At 46.1% G+C, this 27,183-nt stretch overlaps 4 long non-coding RNA genes across 5 annotated transcripts; 2 read left to right on the top strand and 2 right to left on the bottom strand.

Annotated features, from left to right (window-relative positions):
• Positions 1-829: 829 nt before the first annotated feature.
• Positions 830-3,300, bottom strand: LOC135576438 (uncharacterized). Its single transcript, XR_010468180.1, has 2 exons — positions 3,082-3,300; positions 830-1,620 (listed from the first exon to the last, which is right to left on the bottom strand). It is a non-coding gene; the product is annotated as an uncharacterized LOC135576438 (long non-coding RNA).
• Positions 1,617-5,818, top strand: LOC135576437 (uncharacterized). Its single transcript, XR_010468178.1, has 2 exons — positions 1,617-1,953; positions 3,713-5,818. It is a non-coding gene; the product is annotated as an uncharacterized LOC135576437 (long non-coding RNA).
• LOC110357550 (uncharacterized) lies at positions 5,165-24,460 on the bottom strand. Of its 2 annotated transcripts, XR_010468182.1 has the most exons (5): positions 24,098-24,460; positions 23,703-23,879; positions 20,471-22,882; positions 17,941-18,065; positions 5,165-17,742 (listed from the first exon to the last, which is right to left on the bottom strand). It is a non-coding gene; the product is annotated as an uncharacterized LOC110357550 (long non-coding RNA). The 2 variants fall into 2 exon arrangements; XR_010468181.1 differs by having other exon boundaries at positions 5,165-18,065.
• Positions 15,745-27,157, top strand: LOC110357549 (uncharacterized). The gene is made up of 5 exons (XR_010468179.1): positions 15,745-15,874; positions 16,380-16,522; positions 22,704-22,909; positions 23,710-23,864; positions 24,871-27,157. It is a non-coding gene; the product is annotated as an uncharacterized LOC110357549 (long non-coding RNA).
• The last annotated feature ends 26 nt before the right edge of the window (positions 27,158-27,183 follow it).

Genomic DNA, 27,183 nt, shown 5'->3' with positions numbered 1-27,183 from the left:
ATACGTTTATATTTGCCCACCCCATGCCTTCCAGTATTTTAACCGCTGTCATATCTAGGTTAAGCGCTCTCCTTGCAGCTTTACAACCACTAAGATTAATATTATTTGAATTATTTGTTCGCTGCGAGCGGCTCATGTGCCGGGCATTGTGCAAGACAATGCTTATTAATCCCCTTAAAAAGTATAAATGTCAAGATCTTGTCTAATGTCCCTGTCCAGGCTGACACAATGGCAGAGGGGCAGGGAGAGCTGGAGTTGGAGCAGAGGGAACTGTTTGCTGAAGGCAGCAGCAGAGCTCAAAGGCAGGAATGGATCCTCCAAGGGATTTTTGCTGCTTTCCCAAGAGCCAACAGCAAAGGTTAAAGAGGGAAGGGAGCGAGCCCCTGGCCCAGCCGCGCTGCCCCGCTCTGTGCGAACATTTGACAGGGAGCTGCAAAACTTTGGGTGCATATTAAGAGGAAAGTGGACTCGGCCTGACTCAAGGAAATGCTTTTATTTTAGCAGCCCTCGCTGGGAGGAGGGGAAAAGGCGGAGCGGACTTTGCGGAGAGGAAGGGACGTGGAGAACAACATCCCACGGGCTGGGGACACGCCTGGTGTCCCACGGCGCTGCCACACGTCCCCTGCGCATCTCCCACCTAAACCGTCCCCGGCGTGGAAAAAGCAGGGGAAGTTTTGGGGCATATATCTGCAGATTCAGGGCTAATCGAGAAAAAGCAGCTCTCGGTGAAAAAAAATAAGACTGGAGATGGAATTTAACAGTTCTGAGAGAAATGAGAGATGTTTGGAAAAGGGACAATGTGAGGAGGAAAACAAGGATAAAGCGCAGGGAAAGAGCAAACTGCATTTATTGCATACGGGCGGGTTTGCACACCGGGCTCCACAGCCGCCCTCAAACAGCAGCTCTGGGCAGGAAGAGTAAATCTACTTAAAAAAACCCCATATATATATCAAACAAAACGCGGAGCAGAGTTTCTAAAACCCCCTGCGCTGGATCAGGAGCCAACCGTCTGATTTCTGACTGAATCCCACCAGGTTTGGGAGCTGTCGGGTGGGCTCACAGAGCAAAGTGTTTTACACTGCAAACCCCGCTCGGAAGAGTTAAAAAAAAGGGCTTAAAGGTGCCAAAAGAGAAAGAGCTCAACTCTGGGCCTGGATTTTCCCACTGAAGCAAAAGTATTACCCCGTTTCAAGTACTTGGGAAGTGGTGATGATGTGCAGGGAGGGGAAAGCAGCAGCGGGTTCGCCTGCACAGAGAATCTCCCAGCAGCCGTCCCTCTGCTTCTCTGCTCTTTTCAGTGGAAAGTAAAAGAAAATATAGCTATATATTCGCTCCCGTGAAATTCTGCCCTCTTAAAGTGTATTTTTGGAGAAGTTGGGGTCGAGGCGTCACGGCTGGGGCAGGGAGGGGGCTGCTGCGGGAAAGCAGGCGCTGAGAAAGGAGGTTTTTTCCCCCTTTTCATCCAGCTCTGGCTCTGCCATTTTCATTTTCCCGAGGCAGGAGGAGGGAGCGCAGCCACAGAACAGCCTTGCGAGGAAGTTTCTCACGGCAACTGCGGGCTGGATCTGGAACGGAGCCTTTTGTTCCCGGCAAGTTCAGCAGGAGAGAGTTGGGAGCGTGCTGAAAAAGGGATAAAAAATACAGCTGAGAAATAAAATGGAGGGAAGTAGAAGAGAGGAGATCGTGCTGAGCGCAGATTAACTCTGTTCTCTGCATTTATTTAGAGAGCTGGTGTGGTGGCCTCAGGCAGAAATCCCTCCTTACGTGCATGGGAATGAGGGAGAGACCCAAGGCCAGGCCTTGCTGGGCAGGAAGTGGAATTTTCCGAGGGGTTCACATCCTTCCCTGCGCTTTTTGCCAAGATTTTCTCTCCTTGCTGCCTCCTAGAGACATCGGGGAAAAGGCCTTGAAGATGGGGCGTGCTCTAGGTCTGTTTAAACGGAATAATTAAAGGTAGGGGACACCTTGCCCTAGAAATTACGGGGAGGTCTGGAAAACAGATGCAACTCTGGGTATTTCCCTCCTTGCCCTCAGTTTCCTCTTCTCCCCAAGGAGCGTTCAAACACCATGATCTTGGAATGAGGTGAAAAGGCAACCAAAAAAAAGCCCTCCCCCCCCCCAATTTAATGCTTATACACATATACAATATATCCTATATTCACGTAAACAATTGGTTTTGTCTCCCAGTAAACACTGTTAATTCCTCACTCCAAAACCACATGCGCTCTTTACATGTGCACAGGCTCCGAATGCCAAACGCTATGAACTTGGCTGAATTAACCCTCAAATCGCTGGCAAATGTCAATCACTTAAACAGTCCCCACGGAAGGTGGAGCGGAACTTTAATCCCCTCATTATTTGTACACTTGGTGGTGGATTCAAAGAGCAAGAGCCTGCTGACGACGCAAACTCGCGTTTTGCACAAGTTTGGGTTTTCTGGTGCGGCGTCCTGAAATTGGTTAAAAGTGTTAATGACCATCTCGGCGCGGGCAAGAGGGAAGCGGCTGTGACAGCAGCTCAGCGAGACACCACGTGGGAAATCCGAGTTCGGGATTTAAATGTGCTTTTCCACTCTGGCCATGAGGGACCGAGAGCCTTAGTGGGGGGAAAAATCAAATAAATAAAGAGCAGTTCCGTGCTGCTCAGAAGCGACCTCTGCGGCTGTCGGAGGAGCGAAGTTGAGCAGCCCCGAGCTGCGGGCGCAGGGCAGATGCGGCACCGCCACCGCGGCTTCGGGGTCGGGGAAAATCAAAAAGCATAAAAAATGGCAAGGGGAGAGACACCCACCAGGGAAGCGCAATTGGCTGAAAAGCGTTATTCTGCGCTTGGTAATGAGGAGTCCCACCCCAGCGATCCGCGCTGGCTCTGAAGCGGCTGTTTTAACGTGTGGCTAAACACAATGATACTCCGCAGGGTGCACAATTACCGAGTCTTGTGCGCGACCTCCAGGTGCTGGAGACATCTAGCGCCAGATTTTCAAAGGCTCCCGGTGCCCAAACACCACTGAGCTCTCCCAAAAAATCCCAGGACAGGCGGAGGAACCCCCGGGGAGCGGCTCCCGGCCCAGCGGGTTTCACCAACCTGGTCCCGGGTTCGGTTCGGCTGGGTCAATGCGGGACGGTGAGAGCATCAGGACTCACGGCCAGGTCACCACAACTGGATCTCGGTGACTACCTTCTGGAGCATTTAATAAAATCACCTCGCCATTGGGGAGCTCTGGACGGCCTGTAAAAGTTTAATAGGGTGATGTCATAAGGCGTCACACAGGAATTTCAGTTCATCGCATTTTTTATGGTGGCATTAACTTTTACCTATTTGTGAGTAATTAACAGCCTGGCAGCTAATAGAAGATTTAAAAACAATCTCCCCTCTTCTTTCCCTGCTTTTCTAAACGGGTCCAAATCTGGTTTACCTCTGACATGACACCGACCACGAGAGAGGCGAGATAAAAAGTACAAAACCATGGGTTGTCCATGTATACAGGAAAACATTAAACCCTCCGTGTTAATTAACACGTCCATTAAAATACATATTATTTTTCTATGGTTATTTTGGGGTGTTCTCCCCCCTCCCCAACTTTGTTTTACTAAAGCAGGGAAACATATACTGAAACCTTGCCTGCAGTAGATGCTTTTTTTTTTAAAGGGAGCCCAGATGCTGGTCAGGATTAAGGTTACACCAAACACATTCTACATTGCCATTTTCCAAACAGAATGAAGCAGATGGAAAAGACGGAAGAGGATAAAGCAGGAACGGAGCAGCACAGAAAACTGCCAGCCCTGCACTAACGCGGTACAGGAGAGAGCACGGATGCCGGGAGAGACAGAGAGAAAGCAGGCGTATCGACTCTGCACGTCGCATTCCTCACAATTAAAAGAAGTATTTGTAATTAAACGGCTGTCAGAATTTGTGCGTTAAACCTTATATTTAAAACGGGGAGAGGAAATTCAGTTCGCTGTAGTCTCCTCAGGGCTCAGTCCTAGAAGATGCGAAGCCACTGGCCTCAGGCCATCTGAGTACTTAAGTCTATGCGTAATTTTAAACATCAGCAGTCCGGGGGATTTTGAGCATATACTCCCTTAAAGTTAACCATGTACTCAGCACTTTGCAGGAGCCGCCCAGAATACTCATATCAGCTCCTAAGTCAAGAAAGCGAGTATCTGTACCTCTGAGAAAACAAAGAAAATCCTGTGAAAAGGGCCAAAGACCTTTTTGATTTCTAAAAGACGCCGGTTCATCAGTGCTGGGAACTCAGATCACAATGCAATCGAATCTCTAGGGGAAGTCAGCTGAATCTGGGCTTATTTGTACAAGACCATCACCGGGCAAATTCATTCTAGTATTTGCGGTGAAGTTCTACAATGGTGTAGTTTCCACAGCACTGCGACTCAATCATATGATGTGCTTTGAAAATCTCTTGCAAAACTTAATTTTAAGAGATTTTGTTGATATTCTGCAGGCACACACATAATCCAGAGAAAGAACACACCAACTATTAAATATTCATGCTATGGGGGAGAACGCACTTAGTAACATCCCTTCGTTTCAGACGTACAAAGGCGGGCACAAATAACTGATAGAAAATGTCATAAAATTGCAATATTCCACATAAACAAGGTGTTGACCAGCGTTGAAACATTCGATCGTGAACGGGTCAGACTGCAATTCTACTCGTGCACCTTTCAATAGTCATCCAGAAATGTGTATTTTCCAAATGTCAATTCTGTGATCTAACCCACATGGGGAGCTTTAGGACTTCACACACACAGGACTCTGCGTGCAGGGATGTGACTGATTTTCTGCTTTTAAGGCTGCCAGCCTGTCATTTTGTTCAAACATACATGCTATAAGATTCCCGGCTTCACGAGTTATATACCTCAGTGAAATTTACTTGCATTAGGAGCAAAAAGTGAAGCACATTCAGACCAGCTTCAGTGGAACTTTTGGAATCCAGCACTGGGACTGTGAAACATGGTCATTTGGATCTAACGGTTATCGGTGACTTCACAGAGACCCACAACCAAACCTCGGCGATGTTACTTTATAAAGGTTCATACTACCACACACACCTCCAGTAAAACAAAAGCTTTGGTCAGAACTCTTGACTTGCCCTGTAAACCAGGATCCTGAGTTCCAGACATACTGAAGAATCATGAAAAAGATGTAATTTTCAAATATTTATTAAAAAACAACCAACAAAACCCTCAAACCTTCAAGGGTTGTTGCTTCCATTCCTATATTTATAACAAGGTACCTGAGCGAAACGTGCTCAGAAAGATTCATAATCATTATATGTGCTGGTAAGGAGTGTAATGACATATTTTAGGAACCAAAGTGTTTAAAAGTAACCATTTTTCCTACCTCCAGGAGACATAACGAAACAGCTAGGTTTTCAGTGGCATGGGTCCACGTAATCATCTGACCCTCCAGATTCACCTTCTTATTGTATTGTTTCACTTATTTTGTCTATTTTTAGACTGTATTTCTTAAGGACTACTGCACACATACGTGTGGAGTCGTCACAACACTTCACTTTCTGTTTAAACACAGGAAAGACAGCAGGAAATTATAGTGAAGCGACATGAAGAACGAAACTTCGGGATGTCAGTGATCGGTGTAACAATCCGCTGGTGTGACCAACAGGATCACGGAGTCCTGGGTTCAGCTGTCGTCCGTTAAGAAGCTTCTTAGGGTGTTTTTAAGGACTTTGCAATACTTCAAAACTCACGACTTTTCCTGCATCAATAGCCACAATGCAGCACCTTTGAAAATGCAAAAAAAAACCCCTTCAACAAATAAAACATGAAGCTATAGTTGAGTCGTGATGCAAATAAGTGGGTTTTTCTTACTAACGCTTCTAGGGGTACAGAAATAATCTAAAATTGACATCCTACAAAGTCTTGGAAAGTAATGGCCAACTAGAAACTAATTAGCCCGACCTCAATGAGATGTAAAATTTAAGTTATTTTTCCCCTGGAGGGGGGAAAGATGTAGAGGAAAATAACCAAATAAAATGCAACCTAGGTTTAACAAAGGCAATCACGCCAGACAAATCTGATGTTTTGCTTTGATAAGAAAGCAGATTTTTCTTGGTAAAGGAAAACACAGTTGATCTCACCCACCTAAAATTCAGCGAGGCATTTGATGTGGTGCCACATGCGAAAAGACGAGTTAAACTGGAAAATATGAAGATTAGCGCAAGAAAAGTTCCGTGGGTAAAAAACGGCTGAAAACCCCATCTGAATTGTGTTGAAATGGGAACATCTTTGGGCTGGAGAGCTTTAGAGCTCCTCCAGCACCCATCTCAAAACTGGTGCTATTTATTGCTTTGAAGTTATATTAGCACAAGGAATTGAAAGAGGAGTGTTAATATAGGTGGTTAGTGACAACAATGCAATACAGAAAACTGGAATATCAGAACCGGAGAACCGGATGAGGTTCTGGAACAGCACAGGAATCCCCAGGAATGGGCTGGTGGAATGCGGTAATGAGATTAATGCAAAGCACAAGGCTGTTCACACAGGGACCAACCACCAAAAAGATCGTAAACTGGGAATTCATCACAGTTAATAGGGAAGGGTAAAGAAACAATTGTTTATTGTCAGTGCGGAACATACAGACACAGTATAGAACTCTGATGGCTTTGCCATTGATTTCCCTGCTTTGCATCAGTGAAATCAGAGGAAAAACCTCTTTGCAAGATTGAGAAGATACATTTGTGGTGGTTAAAACGTATTCAGATACTATAGTGAAGATCGTCAGGAACATCCGTTACAGTTAGTAATTCTGTATTTACTGCAGCGCTTGAATTATATGCAATAAATAAAATATGTAAGCAAACATCAAATAACAAAGATAAAAGGAAAATCTGAAAAAAAATCATGGAATGAGACAGGGTTTGAGAAGGCAGGTTATATGATTTGATTTCTAATTAGAGCCTGCATCACGGTGCGAGGAATTGGATTAAGATGGGCAAAAGTGTAAGAACCGTCCATAGGAAAACCGAACACTCTGCTCAGTTCCCTGTTAAATTCATCCGGGTCACAAGAGCGTGAAGAAGCACGAAATACAGAGTGAATCATACACGGGCTGACCTGGGCCTGGAGTGTGCACAAGCTATTGCCCATTTCTTTCCATCTAGGATTTCTTAATCTCTCCAGACAAAACGTACCTGCTTTAGCAATACTTTTCATTACCAAACAATCCATGGCTGCCCTTCTTGGGATCTTCTGTTCTCACCTGTTCGACCCTGGAGATGTTTCCCGTTATTCCAAGCGCCTGGTGTTCCACGCTGTCACAGAGCCCGCCCTTGTATCTGCCACCACTTCACGTTCCCATGAACAACAGCCAGGGACACGGAGCCAAAAAAGCATCTTCAGTTTTCCAGTTTGCTTCTTTCTTCACAGGCCTTTCAGATTTAACTTGGGTTCATCTCACCTCTAGCAACTATGTCTATTATATTTTAAAAGGGACATCAACAAAGTTATTCTGCTCATCTTGTGAATAGCAGGAGAGTGAAAAAGTCTAGCAAGAAAATGATAATGTAAGACTCATGTGCTTTCCCCGCTTCTTACAGATGTTGTACAAATCAGGGCAAGCTCAAGTTTCCAATGAGTTTGTTCTGAGAAGTTTTGTAAGATGATTGTACATTCATTCTACATCCATTCCATGGTAAATCACCTACATTGATGAGCAAGGCCATGTGCAACTATTAAGAAGTTGTTCTCTGTGTTCATAAATTTATTCTCCTGGCTTGACAGACTGTGTTTGTTCCTTGAACCCCCATAACTCTTATTTGATCCACGGACTGTACCTGTGAAAAGCTCTTGGTAATTTCTTATGCATTGCCAAGCTTTATGACACAGAAGATCAGCACCTTCTTCACATAGATACATAAAAAAACGCGTGACAATACCCCCGACACAAAACTGGCTGGTTTTCAGTTGGAAATAATCAGAAATGATACTTTTCCACAGGTAGCGTGTTACGGAACGTCTTTGTTTTGTATTCAGACTCTGCAGCGATCTGCACGGAATGCGATTTTGTCACCCCCGTGTTTGATGCCGCTCCTGAGCACCCCAGTTCTGCACCAGTACCCTGTGCTATCCATCACTGGTGGGCTGCACCCACAACAGTGGAATCCAGAGGGATCCTGGACACAGGTAGCAGGTTGGTTACATCTCACTGTCCTTCTTTGTGCATTTCTTCTGTTATCAAAGTAGCAAAAGCTCTAGAACCACAGAACCAAATCCTTCCACCCGTGCCCCCTCACAGGAACACACATTGGAATGGATTTACCAGTTTTTTCTCCATGCAGCCTTTGAGCATTTTGAGAAGGAAGTGGTGTGGGCAAAAAGATCAATGGATGCCCGTAGAAAAGGAATAATAATTTGTTAGGTGACCCACAGAATTCCCACATTCCCGAGAATTCCCTGTCAGCACGCTGTGAAAGAAAACCATTCAGAACAGCACTCCATGGGATAACCGCCCAGAACATTTGGAGAGCTAAATTAATACGAGGAAGAACCGTGCACCCGATTAACAGTGAAAATACCTTAAATCAGCATAACAAAGTGGGGTGAGTGTACTTGTGCTCAATATAGTTAAATAGCTGTAATTAGATCAAACAAACAAGCTGGATGTATCATCCCTTTGTAGGCATGGCCTCACAAGGTAGGTCAGAGTCAAGTTCAGTACAACAGTTGGAATACTGCAGCTTTTATCTAACGAGGCACAGCCACACAGACTCCAGAGTAAATACTTAGGAGAATTTCTGAATTCCAAAGAAAAAGAGTTTATAGAGAAAACAGCAATCCTTATTAAAGAAGGTTATTATTAACCTTAGCTTTTGTCAGTAATAAAACCTCCCTAGTTGATTTGATAATATACCTTTTGGATAAAAAATGTACAAAATTTTTAGTTACAAATTCATTTATGTCGGGGCATTTGAAGGTGTTTATTGAGTTCTCTCATCAGTTGAGGTGTCTACACAGAAAGGGTGAATTCTAATTTGCTTTGTTCTTTCAGAACATTTTAATTAAATGTTAAGAAAATAAACTGGAACAACGTTGCATGCAATATGGTTACTAAATTTCAGAGATGAGCAAAACATAAGGTAGCAGATGGTATCAAGAGGATATACGTGAAGAAATGTAAATAGTAGGGAACCTCACAAAATCAAAAACGTTGAGGCAGAACTGAAAGCACGTGCAGGACCCCTGGGAGAGCAGAGGAGATGAAGTACCAACTGAGCTGAAAGATATCAGACTCGCCTTACTCAGAAATTACAAAATACCAACAGGAAGCTCTGATCTAGCAGAAGGAAAGACTGATCATAACTAGGGGAGTCGAGACTGTTTTGAAGGGTCCTTACAGTAAATATGGAAGGAGTGGAGGAAACAAGGACAGAGTTTGCAGGTGCTGGCAAATATATTCATCAAATACTCTCTGAATCAAAAAGGACCCCCTCAATCCCCAACTATTTCAGAACTGTAATCAATAAGTAATGAAGACACTGTAAAAGAGCTAATAGTAGAAAATAACCTTGTATTGAATAAAGACAGGATGAATTGTTTAAATTAGGCAGAAGACCAAACAAAAAGCAGCTTGGTAACTAATCAGGAGAGTTGGAATCATCGGCAGCAGCCGCAGTGTTACTATGGGGTTGGGATGAGCTGTACCTGTACATGAGCGTCATCTGGTACGGAACCTGTGCTCCAAGTCACACGAGTTCTTGTATCGGCACAGATTTCTGTCTGGTAGCCCTGTCTTCTATCATATAGTGAGTACATGATGACATAATGACATATCTGCGAATCATAGCAGAGTCTGGGTGAAGACCAAGAAGGTCTTTATCATCTTTTGACAAAATATTATCAATAACAGACCCATACTGTTGAAGGGAAGTCACCAAATATTACTTTAATGTACTTAAAGGCGAAGCGAGGCACACTTGAGAAGTGGGGCTTAGTTGACGATTGCAATTCAGTTGAAGGAATAGTTGGAAAATGGTTAACTATTCTAAACATTTGTATTTCGAGTAGTTAGAAATTAGAAATTAGTTATTAGAATTAGAAATCCTCTTTTCCTGCAAGACTTGTTTTAGCCAGTGACAGGTCTATAAAACACATCACTTATTTATGAATTTGTTAGAATTAATCCCAATTAATATTCTACCAAATATGGGAGATGGGGAAGGAGGAACTAGTGACCTGGTGTTACAAAAGCACCTATGTTCATGTTTGCATCAAAAATATTGTCATCTTAAAGATGTCTCTACATGTCTCCATCTCCAACAGAAAAGCCAAAAACTGCAATAATATGAGGTGGATACTGAAACACCGACGGGCGAGGGTGCAGACTTTGGTTGGCAAGCCTCAGGAATTGCAAAGAGCAACAGCTGGGCCACAAATTTTCTTAACATGTTGGTTTACTAATCACCAAAGGTTAAACTCAGTGAATGAAACCTGGGAAGCTGACGAGCTGCTGGTGTCTGAGGTGGCTCTTCCATGCAGCTGCAGAGAACACCATTTGGGCTCAGGAAGTAACGGACCTTGTTCTGTGAACTGAGAGAGCGCTGAGAAGACACCGAATTGCCCAACAACCTGTCTGCAGCTGGCGAAAAATATAACGGCACTCTGAGCATCAGAAAAAGCATAACGGAGAGCAAATGGCAGCACCGTAGGCAAAAGACAGCGTCAAAGAAGTACGAGACAACTCTCTAAATACGCCGCGTGATTCGCGAGCCCACAGAGTCACCCTCGTGGCGCTCCCTCCATCGTGAAGATCATTTGGTGACAGGTCGCTCTCACGCCAAGCATGTTTCCGTAGAACACCACAGCGTTCACTGAGTCTAAATCGCAACTATTCTCATTTTGTATCTCCTTCTGCCTCGAGTTCAATTTGTCTGGGTGATTTATGACGTGAACTCAGGCTCTGCAAGGCTTCTCGCCTTCTGAATGGAGGAACGACTCAGATAAGAAACAAATCTTTTCCGAGTTAATAGAGGAAACTGGACTTAACTGCATCTACTAAGGTATTTATTGAACATCTAAGCCAGATGAAGCTTAGCACGTTTAATACACATAAAACCACAGATAGCTGCTAGGAAGGGCAGGAAACAAAACAGATTCACAAGTTTCTTAATAATTTAAATTAAGCCACTACAGTAACAGAAAAACAAGAGTTGCTGGCAATAGCAACCGATTTCTATCAACTCCAGCTTGCTGCTTATAGCAATGCAAACGAATGGCAAAGCAGTTGGCTTAAGTAGATACCCTCGGGCCGAGGGGCTGCTACATCAGAATCAACATGAATACACAACCCGCAACAAGCACCACGTTACTTTTGTGGCTTTTGATTTCATAAATTGTCTTGAGATTCTTTGTCATGAAAGATGTTGTATGTAATTACAGGAAAAAGAAGAGCGCAGCTTACGGGCCCGGTCCTGCAAAAGACGCGTGTTCTTTGATGGCTCAGCAGTTGATGAGGGATCATCAGCACTTTCTAGATGGGAGCCCAATGCTAAGAGATAATTTGCAAGAAATAAATCTCTATGGTGTAACTTCAACTTATCGGTTCGGAAAAGACCAGGCGCAGAATTCTTAAAACGCAATGAAATCACTGAATTAAAGATTTTAAGCGTAAAAACCATTATTAAGTCATCCAAGTCCATTTACAATTACGGATTGTAAATCCATCTACTCCAGATGGGAAGAGGTCACTCTCTTCTTTTTCCAGGGCAAGTCTATGAATAATTTGAGTGATTAAAGCTCAAAGCAGGTGTGAAAATGAAAAGGACCAGGAAAGCACATGGGAAAGAAACCACACTCACATGAAGATACTTGGCTTTCACTCCAGAATAAAGAAAGGCACCCTCCATTTCCCAGTCCATACAGCAAATACAGATGAGGTTTTTTCCAAAAGAGTCGTACTTTTAAAGGCACATTGAAACCTTATTTTTACTTTTTAGGTCTTCCTTCTTCCATCGGAGGTGACCTAAATTTTGAGCTGAAGCATTCACAGGATCCTTGCTTGGAATATAAAACAACGGCAAAAACATCAGGCTGCAAAAGAGGCAAAATAATAGGAAGGAAAATTACAGTGAAGACCTGCCTGAATAACAGGAGGTCACAAACGCTGCAGAAATAGATGCTGAACTAGTGCTATCCAGAGACAGTGGACGCCAAGCGACCGCATTTACAGAAGCCTTGCAGAAGGCAGGTGGGCAGGATGTGAATCTCAGCAAACGGCCACAGTTCTGGGAATACCCAACAGCTCTCAATATTTCCCCCCCAATATATCGCTGTGTTCTTTATGCAAAAAAATGTCAGAGATACCAAATCCAAAAGTCTCTCGTTACAAAAAAATAAAACTTAAAATCTTACTAGGGCAGTATTCAAATTGAATTAAACAGCTACAGAAAGGGAAATGTATTGAAAACACATATACAACCAGGTAATCCATAGTATAGACTACAGAACATTCACACAGCTCATTATTTATAAAAAAAGTACTTGCAGATACTTGTGTTTTGGTTTATTTTATCATCTTGAACAGCCAACAGAAAATAGGATTATAATCTGTGCCTTTTTAAAATTCCATTCAACAGATGTTCATAAACAGACTTGAGCCAAATTTCAGTTCCCCAAAAGAATATTCAGTCAGAGAACTTTTACAAATGGATGATAAAGTCCCGCTTTTTTCCTTGTAATGATTGCTTTTCTGAGATATCAAATCCTCTCTTAGCCTCGTTACAAGTTCCCACCAGCATAAAATGCATTTTTCATTTCCATTTTCTATAGTATTGTTTTCCAAAAATGGCCTTGATGTTCCCAGCACAAGACAACTCTCTTTCACTCTTTTTTTATGTCATCTCCTCAATACGGTACGGAGTGCTCGTCTCAGTGACAAGGCTCTGTTCTTTTAAAAAGATCCAACCGGTACTGATAAATATTTACTTAATGTAAAAAAAAAAGGAATTCAACAATTAAGTATGAAAATTACAGAAGAAAAGGTGTTTGGAAAGGCAGAGCTGTAAGAAGTTCAGTCCTTTTTAAGAGAACGGCTGCTCAATAGCTCCTTTTGGGCCACAGTGAGATGACTTCTTTAAAAGCACAGTCTAGAAAAAGCCCCAAATCACAGAAATTATAAGTCACCTGAGGATTTAAGACGCGATACAAAATTAAGAAATATCAGGACACATAATGAAAATGGTGGAATGGAAACACTGTTGCACTCACTTGTCTATGTGAAAAGGGGAAAGGAAGGGGGATGAAGTGAAAGGTTTTATTTTTACTTAATTACTCTGAGTGTTCACTGGGGGCTCCTTCCAAAGCGTGTTTTATATTTGGACCGAAATGCAAGCAGGATTCAGCCTTGATCTTATTCCTTATGACAATACATTTCTTAAATTAGAAGTCCCACAACTAGAACATTGACACCACCGCTACTGTTCCTCCAGCACCTGAGAGTCTCTTATGTGTTATTAATCTGTTAATCTAGAAAGCAGTTAGCATAGGGGAAAAAATAGTTGTTTAAAAATAAGAAAACAATCTAGAAAATACTACTTTGTAGGCTTGTAGCATCTTTCATCAAGGATTTCAACGTACTTTGAAATATGAAGTCTCAAAACACTTAAAAAAACCCCAAACCCACACAAGTTTAAGGTGTTTTGAAAATGCTAATACATTAATTGAGTGAGCATCCACCTGTGATGCAATTACAAGAGTCTCCTACTGCAGCATTTCACACGGATTCAATCCACCTTCTGGTTACAGCTTACAAGTTTGTGGTATGTAGAGGAACAGCAGAGCTGGTTAAAGATTTTCTCTTGCTTCACATACTCTGCAAGCTTCTCATTAACTCATACATGACTTTAATCAGTGCTGAAGCACACGCTTCTTTCAGCAGGCATCAGGACTGCGCTGGAAAAAACCTCACTCATAAAATATTATTGTAACTATGAATTAGTAAAGGAAAAGGCAACCTTTTCCTAAAGTGACTGCTGATTTTCATATACAAAGGGTTAAACCGACCTTCACTGATCCACAAGAGGTAATAAAATCCAACTTTAAGGACAAAAATGGAGCACTTCAAGACATTATTACGAAGAGCCACATTCAAGATGATAGGAAACAAAACCTTATTCTTAAAGCACAGATGCCTCCAAAACAAGAGATCACACGTTTTAAAATGCACACTACCAACCCCCTTATAATGAATAAGCAAAACGAAGGGGGAATGAGGGTGTTTTTTGTCGCAGGGCTGTGCAGCTCAGAGGAAAGGGCACACTGAGCGGCGGTGCTGGCAGAGCCAGCTGCCTGCTTTGCACTTCTGCAGGGCTGGGGAGCTGGTATTGCTGGGTGGAGGGGGGAGAAAACAAGAGTGAGCCTGAGAAAAACCCATCAGAGCTCCTGTCCTCCCCTTTCAGCGTTAATGGGAGGGATGCGAGTCTATGGGAGCTGCAGTGGGGGATGGGGCTGGGAAGGGGGTGGGGAGAAGCCGAGCGAGGCCTTACAATCAGCAGCAGCTCTTGTTCTCTCCCTCTCCCTTTTCAGCCCTAACAGGAGGATGTGAAGCTCATGTAGCCGGGGATGGGATGGGGGAAGCCGAGCAGGATCATAGTTTAGCTTTTGTCCTCTCTCCACAGGGTTAATAGGGGGACACGAAGCCTGTGTGACTGGGACAGGGGGAGGGGATGGGGGGTGTTAAGGCCTCAGATCAGAGTTTCTTGCCCTGCTCTCCCCGCAGGGTTAACGGGAGGATGTGAAGCTCTCATCGAGGGGCAGCTTTTGGGATTTGTGGGGGCTTGTGCGAAGACAAACATCCGGGGCTGGAAGGGGGGAGGATGGCGGGCAAACTTCCCTCAACGTGGCGGTGCGGTTCGGCAACTCACAAGGGCCGTTTCTCCAGAAAAATAAGCCAATAAGTTGCCCGTGGCCACCAGAGGGGTGGGGTGAACCAGCGCCTTATCTGCAGGGCGCAGAGCCCCGGCCTGCCCGGCGGAGGGAGGGCCCAGGTGCGCTGACAGAACCTCGGGCCCTCACTGAGGGGGTGGAAACACCGACCCCGCTGCTGCGGGAGAACGGGCAGCGCTGGGTCCGCCTGGAAACTGCTCTGAGGGCGCTCCCCTGCTAGGAGGACACCGCGTCGTGCGAGGCGGAGGGAGGCTCAGGCACGACCCCAGACTCTCGTCCCTAAACCAGGGGGGGAAAGTTTTCCCTCAACTTTGCCGCTCAGCTCCGGCCGGGGGAGCCGTGAGGCGGCGGCCCCCCCGCGGGAGGGGGAGGGGGCGCTGTTCCCGACTCCGCGCCGCGTTTTCCCGCTCACCCCCCTCCCTCGCGCAGAGCTCCCCGCACCTCCTCACTCCCCCGCGCCGCCGGATCCCTCCGCCGGAGCCGGCGCTTGGTTTTTTTTCACTTCCCCTCCCCCCCTCCGCTTCCTCCTGACTTATCCCGACCAAGGCCGCGGGGTGAGGGCGGGAGAAGGAAACACTTTTCTGCCTATTTCTATAACCGCGTCCCGCTAAGGGAGAGCCGGGCAGAGCCTTTTGCAGCGTGAGGGAGAAGTGGCGGTTGGGACTACTTGGCTTTCCTGCCACGGTCTCGGCGGAAGGAGCTCGCTGTACGAGAGGCTGCGCGGTGCTGCGGCTCTTCTCAGCGCTTCCTGGAAACTCCCGCTTAGGAGAGAGAGAGGGGGGGGCGGGAGAGAAAGAGTCCCGGGTCGGGAGCGGGGAGAGCGGGGGGGACACACGGCACAACCCCCTCCCCGCCGCTGCGCCGGGGTCGCGCACACGCAGCCCGGTCAGCCGCCGAGCCCGCTGACAAACCGGTCCCCCCACCCCTTTCTTCCTGTGCAGATGGAGCATGGAGAAGTGAGGGATAAACTCCCTCATAACCGCCGTGCAGGCTCCGGGTTGGGGGGGGGAGCACCCCTTTTCCCCTTCGCAACCCAGGGAGCGCCCCTCAGTACCCCCGAAAGACCGACGGGGAGCTGGCGGGGGGGCGAAGAGCCCCAAATCCCGGCCTTGGCGGGGGGGATTGGGCAGCAGCCCCCTGGCTGTGGGGGGGTAGCGGCCCTCCCGAACCGCTCCGGCTCCCCCCGTGTTCCCGGGGCTCTCGGTTCCCCCCGCGGGCCGGGAGGGCAGCGAGTTCCTGCGGGGGAGGGGAGCCCGAGTTTGTAAATGGAAACACTGGTACACAAGCATTTAGCACAATCGGGTTGGAAAGCTCCAACTGCAAAGGGCTGAGAACAAAAAAAAAAAAGAGAGGAAAGAAAAAAAAAGTGCAAAGCCTCTCTTTGCTGCCCCCTGGCTGCGGCGTGCGGCGCGGTACCGGGGCGGGCGCCCAACTCTGAGCTCTGCTTGTTGCTGCTTGTAGGGGGCTGCGGAGGGACCTGCCGAGCCCCCCCGGGCCCGGGGACAGCGCCAGACACCGCCCGGCCGGCCCCGTCCTCCTGCACTGAGCGTCTTGCTGAGGTAGCGGAAAGAAAAGAAACCAAACTCACGTGTCGGTTTTTTCAGGTGAAGAAATGGGGGAAATGGGGCAGCCCTCACACCTGGGTTGCTCTGCTTCCTCTGGATACAAGTTGTTCCTTTCCCTTCCCGCTCCCTTCCAAACAGCAGGCTTTCCTAAGGGGCTAAAACTCATTCCTGTCAGACTGAACTAAAGGATACCTGCAAGTTACAGAATCCCAGACTGTCAGGGGTTGAAGGGCCCTGGAAAGCTCATGCAGTGCAATCCCCCATGGAGCAGGAACACCCAGATGAGGTTACACAGGAAGGTGTCCAGGCGGGTTGGAATGTCTGCACAGAAGGAGACTCCACAACCCCCCTGGGCAGCCTGGGCCAGGCTCTGCCACCCTCACCCCCAACAAGTTTCTTCTCATATTCAAGTGGAACCTTTTGTGTTCCAGTTTGCACCCATTGCCCCTTGTCCTGTCCCTGGTTGTCACCAGAAGAGCCTGGCTCCATCCTCCTGACACTCCCCCTTTCCATATTGATCCCCATGAATGAGTCCCCCCTCAGTCTCCTCTTGTCCAGCTCCAGAGCCCCAGCTCCCTCAGCCTTTCCTCACACGGCAGATGCTCCACTCCCTCCAGCATCTTGGTGGCTGCGCTGGACTCTCTCCAGCAGTTCCCTGTCCTGCTGGAACTGAGGGGCCACAGCTGGACACAATATTCCAGGTGTGGTCTCCCCAGGGCAGAGCAGAGGGGCAGGAGAACCTCTCTGACCTACTGACCACCCCCTTCTAACCCACCCCAGGTACCATTGGCTTCCTGGCCACAAGGGCCCAGTGCTGGCTCATGGTCACCCTGCTGTCCACCAGGAGGCCTTTGAGAGGCCTTTGGGGTCTGCATCTTAGTACTTGCATTATTTAATGACACGAGAGTAAAAATACACAGTCTATGAAAACCAGCAAAAAAAAAAAAAAGGACAAAAGTACTGGAAGGGAAAGCAAGCGTGCTGATAAATGCCTGTAATACACAGACCAGCACAATAAATAAATACTGTGTGGTTCATTAGATATGGGTTTTAGTGATTCTGCCGAACAGTTAAATACTTACCTCTGCCTTCCCTACCTTGTTTCCTTTTCAAGCTTATTTCTCCAGCTCTGCCAGTTCCCAGAGTTTACCGCCCTTTAAATGTGGAATTTTTGATCCTCTCTGGTGTCGAAATGCAACTCTTGACACAAACCTCCCTGCCTTCCTCTGCTGAATCTCTGAGTTTCGGGGATTCTGGGACTACTCAGGGAAAGTAGGCAACATGTAATGAAATTATGTGGAAGAAAAAGATCCATTATAGCAAGTAGATACCCGTAAATCCTGTTAGCGACCAAGCATTTCCATAGAAACTTCCCCATTCCAGATGCCCGGCACCTTTCATACACTTCATTTCCTTATCCCCATTCCCTAAATTTGTATATGGCTTCATTTATATACCTGAAATCCAAATGTAAATGGAGGGTGAAGGTTTGTCCGTGACCTCCCGATGTCTTTGCTGTCTTGTTCATTGGTTTTAGCGCCAAATTTTGTAGTTCAGGGTCTACTGGGAAGAACAGCTCCAGCTATTGAGGACAAAGAGGGAAATATCTATCAGCTTTCCGCTCCTCCAGCGGTCAATTAAAGATGATCTGTGCTTTGACTGAGGCCTCATCTCCCTTTTAATATCTGACTTCGAGTTAGTTCCTCTCTTCGTTGTATTTTTATTATTCTGGGCTTGTAAAGAACGTCTTGTAAATATATATATTTACTCTGTCAGGCTTGTGCTGCCTCCCTTCTACCATCAAAATATTAAAGCACAAAACCTCACTGATTACTCATCAGCGGATCTGTGAATTTACACACAGACAGCTTTCTTTGGAGCAAGTCAGCAAATTAAAACCAACTCCTTCAAAAAACTTGGGCTCAGAATCGATTGTTTCCAGGTTCTTTTTATCCCCTCAATAAAAAGGACAGGTCCTGGGGAAAACTAATAAACAGCCGCTATTGAAAAGCCAACAGCGCACCACATCCTGATGTGAGTTGTTTTGGAGTAATTGCAATCTTGTGTTTAGATAGCAGGAGATTAGGAAAATGTCACTTTGTCTACATGTCCCATAAGGATAAATCATCCTGGATACTTCAAGGGGATAAAGTGTCTCCCAACAAAGAGCTGATTCAATAATCTGGACTGAAAAGCTTTATGTTGCCTGGTAGATAGTTTAAATTATCATGGGAAGATTATCAAAAGCCTAAAAAACCCCTCAACACATTAAAACAAAGAACTTAAATTCTTATTGTCCAACTGTTGGAAATTCAAGTGTTGGATAGGAACAAAAAAAGCCCCGGCTCCCTGATTTCGCGAACTCTTAATTGAGGAAAAGTGTTTTATTCCTAGATGTTCTTTTAGTGTGCTCTAGTCTGAGCAAGTTATGGTTTGTCCTCTTATTTTTATGGCAGCCACCCCAGTATTGGTCACTTTAATGTCACTCATTTGACTGTTTTTAGTGATTCCTGAGAACGGTGTGAGCGATAACATCTGCACCCCCAGCCCAGCACAGGGACGCTCAGCACGACCATCTGAGATGATAGAAAAATACACCTTGAAAAGTTTCCGGCTCTGTGATGAAGTATGAATCAATTATTCTGGCTGAATTTTGTTCAATTAATGATGTTAATTGTCAAGCCGGCAGGCAATTTAGAGTTTGAAACTGTTTCATAGTTGATACGTAAGGATTTTGCAGTTGGAAGTGATACAGCAGTACAATTGGTGATGGATCCAATACAAATCCCTCTCCTGCTGCTGCACCAGCTCCCCAGTGCCAGGGAGAAGGCCAGGCCTGCTTGGTTAGGGAAGAAAAAGATAATCTGGTTGAGAATTGTGCTTTATTTGAAATAATTACCAGATCCACTGTAGTATTTACACCTCTATTTTTAATGTTCCAGCTGATGACGTTTTTTATTTTTAAAGTGAGCAGAGATCACTCAATCTGGACTAGCAGAATCTAGTAAAAAAGGTGTTAGTTTTATATAGCTGCTGTTCTGGCGCTAAGCACATATTAAACAGGGAAAGCTGTGGTTATCGGAGCGGAGTATGTGATACTCGGTACTCCCACACGGCACGTCTGAAGTGATATTACTGAAAGATTCTGCGAGAGATGCTGCTCTTCATCTTTGGAGCCTCCTGCCAGGCCTCTGGTGGAGGATGAGGGAAGTTTACAGGAGTTTCCCAAATGGGGAAAAAAAAGAAGTCATTTAAATGATGTATTTGTGAATCAGCAGCTGAAGAAACATTGTCATGTGAAGGGAATCCCGCTATTAATGAAAGAAACGTTTCCATGTCTGCGTGCATGAGTGAAAGCCGGAGAGTACGGTCCCAGGAACCGCAGCCACGAGGGGGAAGGGAGGGGATTACTGAGCCCAAGGAGGAAGAAGTTTCCAAATAATCCAAAATATACCCCATTTTTAAATGAATGGAAGATGCTCCTGTGTATAAGCTGAAAACAAAGTGAACATCAACAGAAGCGGCTGAACTTGCTTTACGTTTTCTGATGTCGAATTCTCCTCTTACAAAGCTTTGTGCTGTTCTTCTGGCCTCAAGAGATTTAAAATGATATTTCAGAGACCTCAGATTATACCATCCAGTAGCTGGAAAGAGAAAGAAGCTGTGGATGGAGTTCAGAAGAGAAATAAAAGCAGCCTGTGCCCCAAACCCAGAGTTGTCACAATGTGCTTGGCTTGGGTGCATGAACTAGATGCAGGGATGTTACACTGGGATCCTACAACTCTAATTCTTGCACATTCAAGGCTGTATCTGATTATTTCAATATTTTCTGAGTATGTAATTATCTAGCAGAGTACGTGCGGGTTATGGAGTCATCCCAGTTGGGAGTGGAGCGCGGAGAAGGGGAGAAAAGGGCTGCGTGTGGGTGGGTTTGTCTGTGTTGGTGATTGCAACAAACAGTGAGTGCAGTGGGGAGAAAAGTCTTACCTGGGTAGAAACTGAGATAAAATCACGGCTTTGTGCTGCGAGCAGTTGTTGGCAATACTCCCAAGCAGGTTACAGTCGAGGAAATAAAAGTTTCAGGCTTCTCAGAGCTGAGGAGTTAAAGAAATCCAAGTGTCCTTGCTGTAAATGCAAGGTAAATTATTCATTCTCTCTCTCTCCCCCCACTTCCCTCTCTCTAGTTCGGTTTTTCTTTTCATGCTTTAATCGTTTTGACACCAAGCTGTACAAAAGTAATTTAAAATTAACATGACTGACACTTGGTAGATAGCAGGAACTCACGCAGGGCTCCACCTTCTGCTGGGGACTGCGGAGAGGGGCCCTGGATTGGCTGCAGGTCCTGAGGCGGCTGCTGCCGACCGAGGGAAAACACGGCAAACAATTAATTTGTTAATTTAGTTTTCTGTTTAATTTGAAACCAGAAAATTGTCAGGCGCTCATCAGCCCACGAGCAAGGCTGAGCGGGCTCAGGGCAGCGCTGCACTCTTGACAGCAAAGAGGGGACACGTTTGATTAGACAGCAAAGCAATTTCTCCTGCCGGTACCAATGGTGTTTAATAGGCTTGACAGAGTGTTTTAGCACTGAAGTCCCGCAGCGCTGGGTTTTGTGTCACCTCTCCTCAATCGGTGGATTTTGTGTATGTGATAAGGGCCTGTTTCTCTGGGAAAGATGTAACACACGCATGTGTGTCGAAAAACAGCTGGAAAAAGTTGCACCGAAAGCACAGAACACCCCATAGCCCGTCATTGACCGGGTACCTCCAAACGATGTCTCGGTCAGCTGGAATTCTTACAGGGACAACTCCCACACACAAGAAATGATGACGATGCGTAACAATCCTGTATCAGGACTAATGTCCTTTGATGGAAAAACAAATACTCTAATTTGATTTTCTCCCTTCAGCTGTGAAGGAGAGTATGTAATTTCAGATCTGCATGGAGTGAGACCTTTATGCTCCGTTTTGGGCCTGGTTTTGATGCGATAAATGGAATTATATCTATTTATTTTGTGTGTCCAATTCAAGATTTCACCAGTGGCTCATCAGAGCAAAAAGGTGCTCATTTATTTGGACTGAGAAATCACCATAGCTCTAAATTTTGTCTCATGCGCTTGCAAGGATTTGCTGGCGTGTACGCGAGTGGGTGTGCGAGAAGTTGTGAACACATTAAATCAATTAGCTCGTTACCAGCAGAGGGAGCGTGGGGCAGGGCTGGGTTCAGCGCGGAGTCAGGAGGCTAAAACTGGGACTTTCTCTCAAGGAAGCATCACAGCACAGCTCTCCAAAATACAGACTCCTGCAGCATCAGCACAATTTGCTTTCTAAATCCAAATTAACCCAGAGATAAGATCTCATTTGCAAATCTGGGCCCTTGCTTGGCCTCCCTAAATTCCCAGGTTTCCTCTTCCCCCTCTAAATGGTGCTCCCTGTGAGTTTAAGTCACTAGATGGTACTGTTGCTGTTTAATATCGACACCTCCGCGGGACAGCTTATTTGGGAAACTCACATTTCTGCTGGGGGCTGAAGAGGGGCTGTGTGGTTTGTCAGGGAGACGCCAGTGAGGAGCCAGGGAGAAGTAGGTCAGCTCTGGTTCCTGGGATTCAGTTGTTGAAGGGGGAGCAGAGGGAGGGAAAAGATTTCATCTGAGCTGCTTTGCTTCCAGGTTTGCTGCCCAAAGAGGGGCTGTGGCAGGTCAAGGGGGGATCCTGCCCCTCTGCTCTGTGGGACCCCCCTGCGGTGCTGGTCCAGACCCGGGTTCTCAGCACAGACACACATGGAGCTGCTGGAGAGGGGCCAGAGGAGCCACAGGAATGACCCGAGGCTGGAACAGCTCTGCTGGGGACAGGCTGAGAGTTGGGGTGTTCAGAAGAGAAGAGAAGCTCCGGGGAGACCTTAGTGCAGCCTTTCTGGACTTAAAAGGGGACAATAAGAAAGATGGGACAGACTTTTGAGCAGGGGCTGTTGTGACAGGACAAGGGGTGATGGTTTAAACTAAAGGAGGGAGATTCAGGCTGGACATGAGGAGGAATTGTTGCCCTGAGGGTGGTGAGAGCCTGGCCCAGGTTGGCCAGAGAGGGGGTAGATGAACCATCCCTGGAGACATCCCAGGCCAGGCTGGACGGGGCTCTGAGCACCCTGAGCTGGTGAAGATGTCCCTGTCATGGCAGGGGGGGTGCTGGGGAGATTCCTTCAGCCCATACCATTCTATTCTATTCTAGAGGCAGACCCTCACGTGAATCCCATGAAACACAGGTCTTGGTCAACCTCACTCAGGATTAAGTGCTTCTGGCAGTGGCTGAAGAGGAGGGTCGAGCCCTCTGCAGCTACAGGTGGTGGAAGTTGCGTTGTTTACTGACCTTGGTGAGGAAACACCATCTCGGGCAGCAAACCTCGACCTCTGCAACACACAAAACGCCAACCCGAGGTGAGCAACCAGTCACACAAATTCCTTAACCGCTCAGAAATACCCCCAAGCTTTCAAATGACATCATTGCCCGGGTCCCATCCCCATTAGGAGGTCACCAGCCTCTCCGTGCTGGTTGTAACAAACAGGTTATTGTGCTCCACAAACAAGCCCCAGCCCTCCCAACCACGAAAGAGAATCCTCCCCCGGTCAGGCAGGAGAGCTGCCTGCTCTGCCTGCACTTAGCTTTCTATTAGAGGGGAAAGTCAGGCCAATTAAATCAGGCAGCATTGAGTCTCTAATTGACATAAATGAGACAGACAGACAGCTGGGGAGACTGGGTGGGGGGGAGGGAAAGGAGAGCAGGTGCCCTGGATGAGAAAGGGATGGAAATCCAACCCAACAGTCCTACAGCTTCCCTGATTCTGTGTTTGTGTTAGCTTGTAACATCTCAAAAAGTGTCTGAGCTCCTGCTGCAGATAAATTAGGGAAATAAATACAAGTTAGAATCATTGTGTAGTTTATTGGGTTCTTCCCAGAAGCCTCCAAACAAACCCAAAGTGAAAGAAAAAAACTCCTCAAAAAGATTTTTGTATTTGTGTAGTTAAACAAAAGAATCAGCTGTTTCTGTGCAGTTTGAACATCAGCTGAACAATTGCAAAATAATTTTAAATCACATTTGTTTAATTTTCCACATCTGAGCAGTGCATGACCGGCTATTTCCCCCTCTTCTTTTAACTAAGCAGTGCTCTTTTTCCTTGGACAGACCCTTTGAATATTAACTTACACAGAAAGAAGCTATTTAAATTCTTACATTTCAGAAGAATGAGGCATAAAGGGAGCAAGTTACCGAAGTCCCATGCGCCAGCACTGCAGACGGAACCAGAATTACCAGCCAGGCGTCCCCCGGGTGTTGCCCTTATGGAAACACAAGCTGTTGGCCGTTTTCTCTACATACACCTCTTGTGCTGTACAGGTGAGCAGAGGGAACCTTGCAGGGGACAAAAACAAGGGTGAAAAAGCAGCCACAAGTGGCTGCAGGTAACAAGCGAGCGGCTAAATTCAGTTTTGCTGTGCTGGTAAATCCTTCAGCAGCACAAAAAGCAGCAACTGCTGCAAACCAGAATGAAAACAACCTGTATCTTAGTTTTAAAACAACTAAGATGTACACATTTGGGTGCAAGAACATTGGAAATGTTTTTCACTTACATTTCCAGAAACTTTTGAAGTCCCCTCCGGAATATTTCAACACATTTTCCTTCCTTGTTTTCCCAGCTGGGATCATTTTTGCCAGTACAGCCAATTCTTCTTGGTATCCATGGGAATTGCCTCCATAATTAGGCGTGCACCCAGCGCACAGATCAGAGCCTTCAAACCCAGCAGCTGGAACTGGGAGGCGGGTCTGATTAAATCTGCTCTGCCAGAAGGAGAAAAGCTTTAATGAAACATCACAGGAGCTCCCTGCCCCGGCTTTCACCAGCGCGGGAACGGGAATCCTGCTCTACTTTGTGAGTCGCTGCTCGTCGTGTGCTCACAAATCACTGCGCTGAGAGCGAGTGATCGGGGCCTTGAAACTGGGGATCTGTCTCATTAAACGGGTCTAATTACCAGCAGTGGCATTTATTAAAAAGAGTTCACAATAAGCCTTCAGAATTACAGTTACAGACCTTGGTTTTCTCCTCGATAGCTTAGAATAACCCCTCACCAAGGCAATGAGATCAAGCTCATATGTGTCTTGGAGAAGAAAAGCTTCACATCTGGGTTTTCTGCCCCAACCTGAAGTGATTGTTTGTGTGCATCCCCAAAAACACACACACAGCCCACCAACAACTCTCTCTTATTTTGTTTTTCATGGAAAAGAAATGATTTCTATTGCCACACACCCTGTCTGCATTCAACAACCGTCCAGGAAAGGGAGCTGGTGAAAGAGGCAGATGCTCAGGTAGGAATTATTAATCTAATGCAAGCTTTTTAAATTGTAGTCGCTGCTTCCACTTGGTGTCACGAACCCCACGAAGACCAAGGGCTGAGCCCCTGAGCTGCCCGAGGAAGGCGGGCGCAGCGAAAAATGCTGTAAGTCTGCATTTCTCTACCATTTTTAAAAACTAGAGCTGGGAGCTGGGGTGGAGAACACGTGTTAAAATTACAAAGTGGTTGGTGCGTGGGAGAAAAAGCGACTTTGATGAAATAATGAGGTGATGCTCATAGATCCCAACTAGTGGAGGTTTCTTTAAGTGAAGTTTGAACTCAGCCCTTCTTGCAATTCTGTGATTTGAATATCGTTTGAATATCGTTTTCACAAGCCTTGCGAGATGCGGATGGATGAGAGATTCCTGGCTTGGAGTCAAATGCTGCAGTAATTAAATGTTTATAAAACACGTTAAGCATGCAAAGTGCTGCTATCATAGACAAGACACCAATAGACCGCGGCAGTCGGAGCTGGAGTTTGAGGCACAGCAGCAAACACAGCTCGTTTCTCCTGCTCCATCTCTGCTAGAGGATCACGGAGACCATCACCAGGTACCTTTTATTAGAACCAGAATAAGTCAAACCAGAATACGAACATATGTGATACATAAGTTTTTCCCTCTGCAATAAACACCCAGGCAGAGGCCCAGCTTGCGGTTTTTCTCGTGAAGGAACTACCCCTTGGGAAAGGAGAAATTGCTGCTACTTCTGATCTCTCACATAAAACCGAAGAGCTTCCACCTGGTACAGGTTTCTAACACCATCTGCTGTTTAAAAATAAGACAGCATTTGAGCCGAGCAGCACGCGAGTTTGTACTTGTTTGATAAGCCAGGAGTGGCACTGGCTCATCTAGGATTAATTGGCACATTTCACTTTTGTTCTTTCAAACCCTGAACATATTTTGACTTGATCTTAATTATGAGGCGAGTTATTTCTTCGCTAGAAGATGCAGCAGCCCAATGAGCCCCACAAAACTGAACTTTTCCTCCAGTCACAGGACCCATCTGTCTTTTCAGTGCCAAAGCAGATTTGGAAGCAGCGTCACTCCAAATCCTGACCCAGAGAACTACTTACAAACTGTTTCTTAGGAGGGAGCCATCGGCTCCACAGGATACGAGGAACTCAAAGCAAATAGTTCTTTCCATTAAATATATTTAACTTTTGCTGTCTCACGCTGCTGCCTGTGCGACAGAATAAATAACCAAGGGTTCTTTTACTGCTTCCCAATTGAAAGCAATACACATTTTTGCCGCAGGAAAACACCAGAGCCCTGGGGTTTGTAACACTTGGACACCACTCACCACCAATGCTCCCGCTTTTCGTTGCACGTGTTAAAAAGCAGGGGAGGGTATTCTTAAAAACAACGGATCGCAGCCTTTCACCCCGAGACAACGCAGCAGTTTTATTGCCACGTGTTGAGCCAAAAATCACCCCAAACCTTCCAGTCTAACACCAAACCCAGGACGCAGCTGCGCGATCCTCACGCCGCACGACAGCCCGTTTACACCATCGCCCTCCAGATTTCCCACTTCTAACCCCTCCACACACACCATTTAGAGTCAGCGCCTTCTTTTGTGAGCCAGCGGCTCCTTCCCCCGGCACTTTTACACGCGCTTCTCCACAAAAGGGACCTTTACATGTCAATTTATTTTCAGACAAGCATATCTGAAAGGGAGTTTCTCTCCGGAGTAGAATGAGTTCTAATGGCAGGTGTTCCAGCGCCACACAAAGGGAGGAAGGCAGCGCCTTAGCTCAGCTTAAGTAGTAAGACAAATTGATGTTTTAATAACCAAGGAAATGGAGTGGCAGCGGACCCCCGGCTTCCACGGCGTGAATGAAGGTTTCATTCACAGCCCCTTCTGTACTTGCAAAAGACGACCTTGAAATGTTTTCAATGTTTTCTGCGCGTTCAAAGAGGGATTAAATTGTTGAATATTACATGAAAGCGCAGCATCCGCCCCACATACCGTCAAACGCGTTTGAAGTCGCCGAGTATTTCCGAAGCCTCCCACGTTCCCAGGAAGGCGGCGGTGGCCACAAGGAGCTGGTGGCACCCGGGAGGCCACCGGCTGCGTGGTTCACTGGCCACCGGTGGCAAAAGAGGCAGGAAAAAACACTTACATGAACTAACTCGAAGGTGGGGACTCGAGGGTGTTTGTATCAGTTGGATGGGAAGTTAAAGACCAGGTCGGTTGCTCCATGAAGTTTCACTAAAGAAGAAGAATATGATTGCTGAGAAAGTTACTGGCTTTTGGTTTTAAAGAGCCTAAAAAAATCACGGTGGGAACAATTATCAGGCCAAAATACATTTATTTATGCTCCGATT

This window comes from Columba livia, chromosome 26, assembly GCF_036013475.1.
Source record: "Columba livia isolate bColLiv1 breed racing homer chromosome 26, bColLiv1.pat.W.v2, whole genome shotgun sequence".
In the NCBI taxonomy this organism is placed as follows: Eukaryota; Metazoa; Chordata; class Aves; order Columbiformes; family Columbidae; genus Columba; species Columba livia.
Note: the sequence above shows the minus strand (reverse complement) of the source record. Positions and strands in the feature narration are given on the sequence as shown.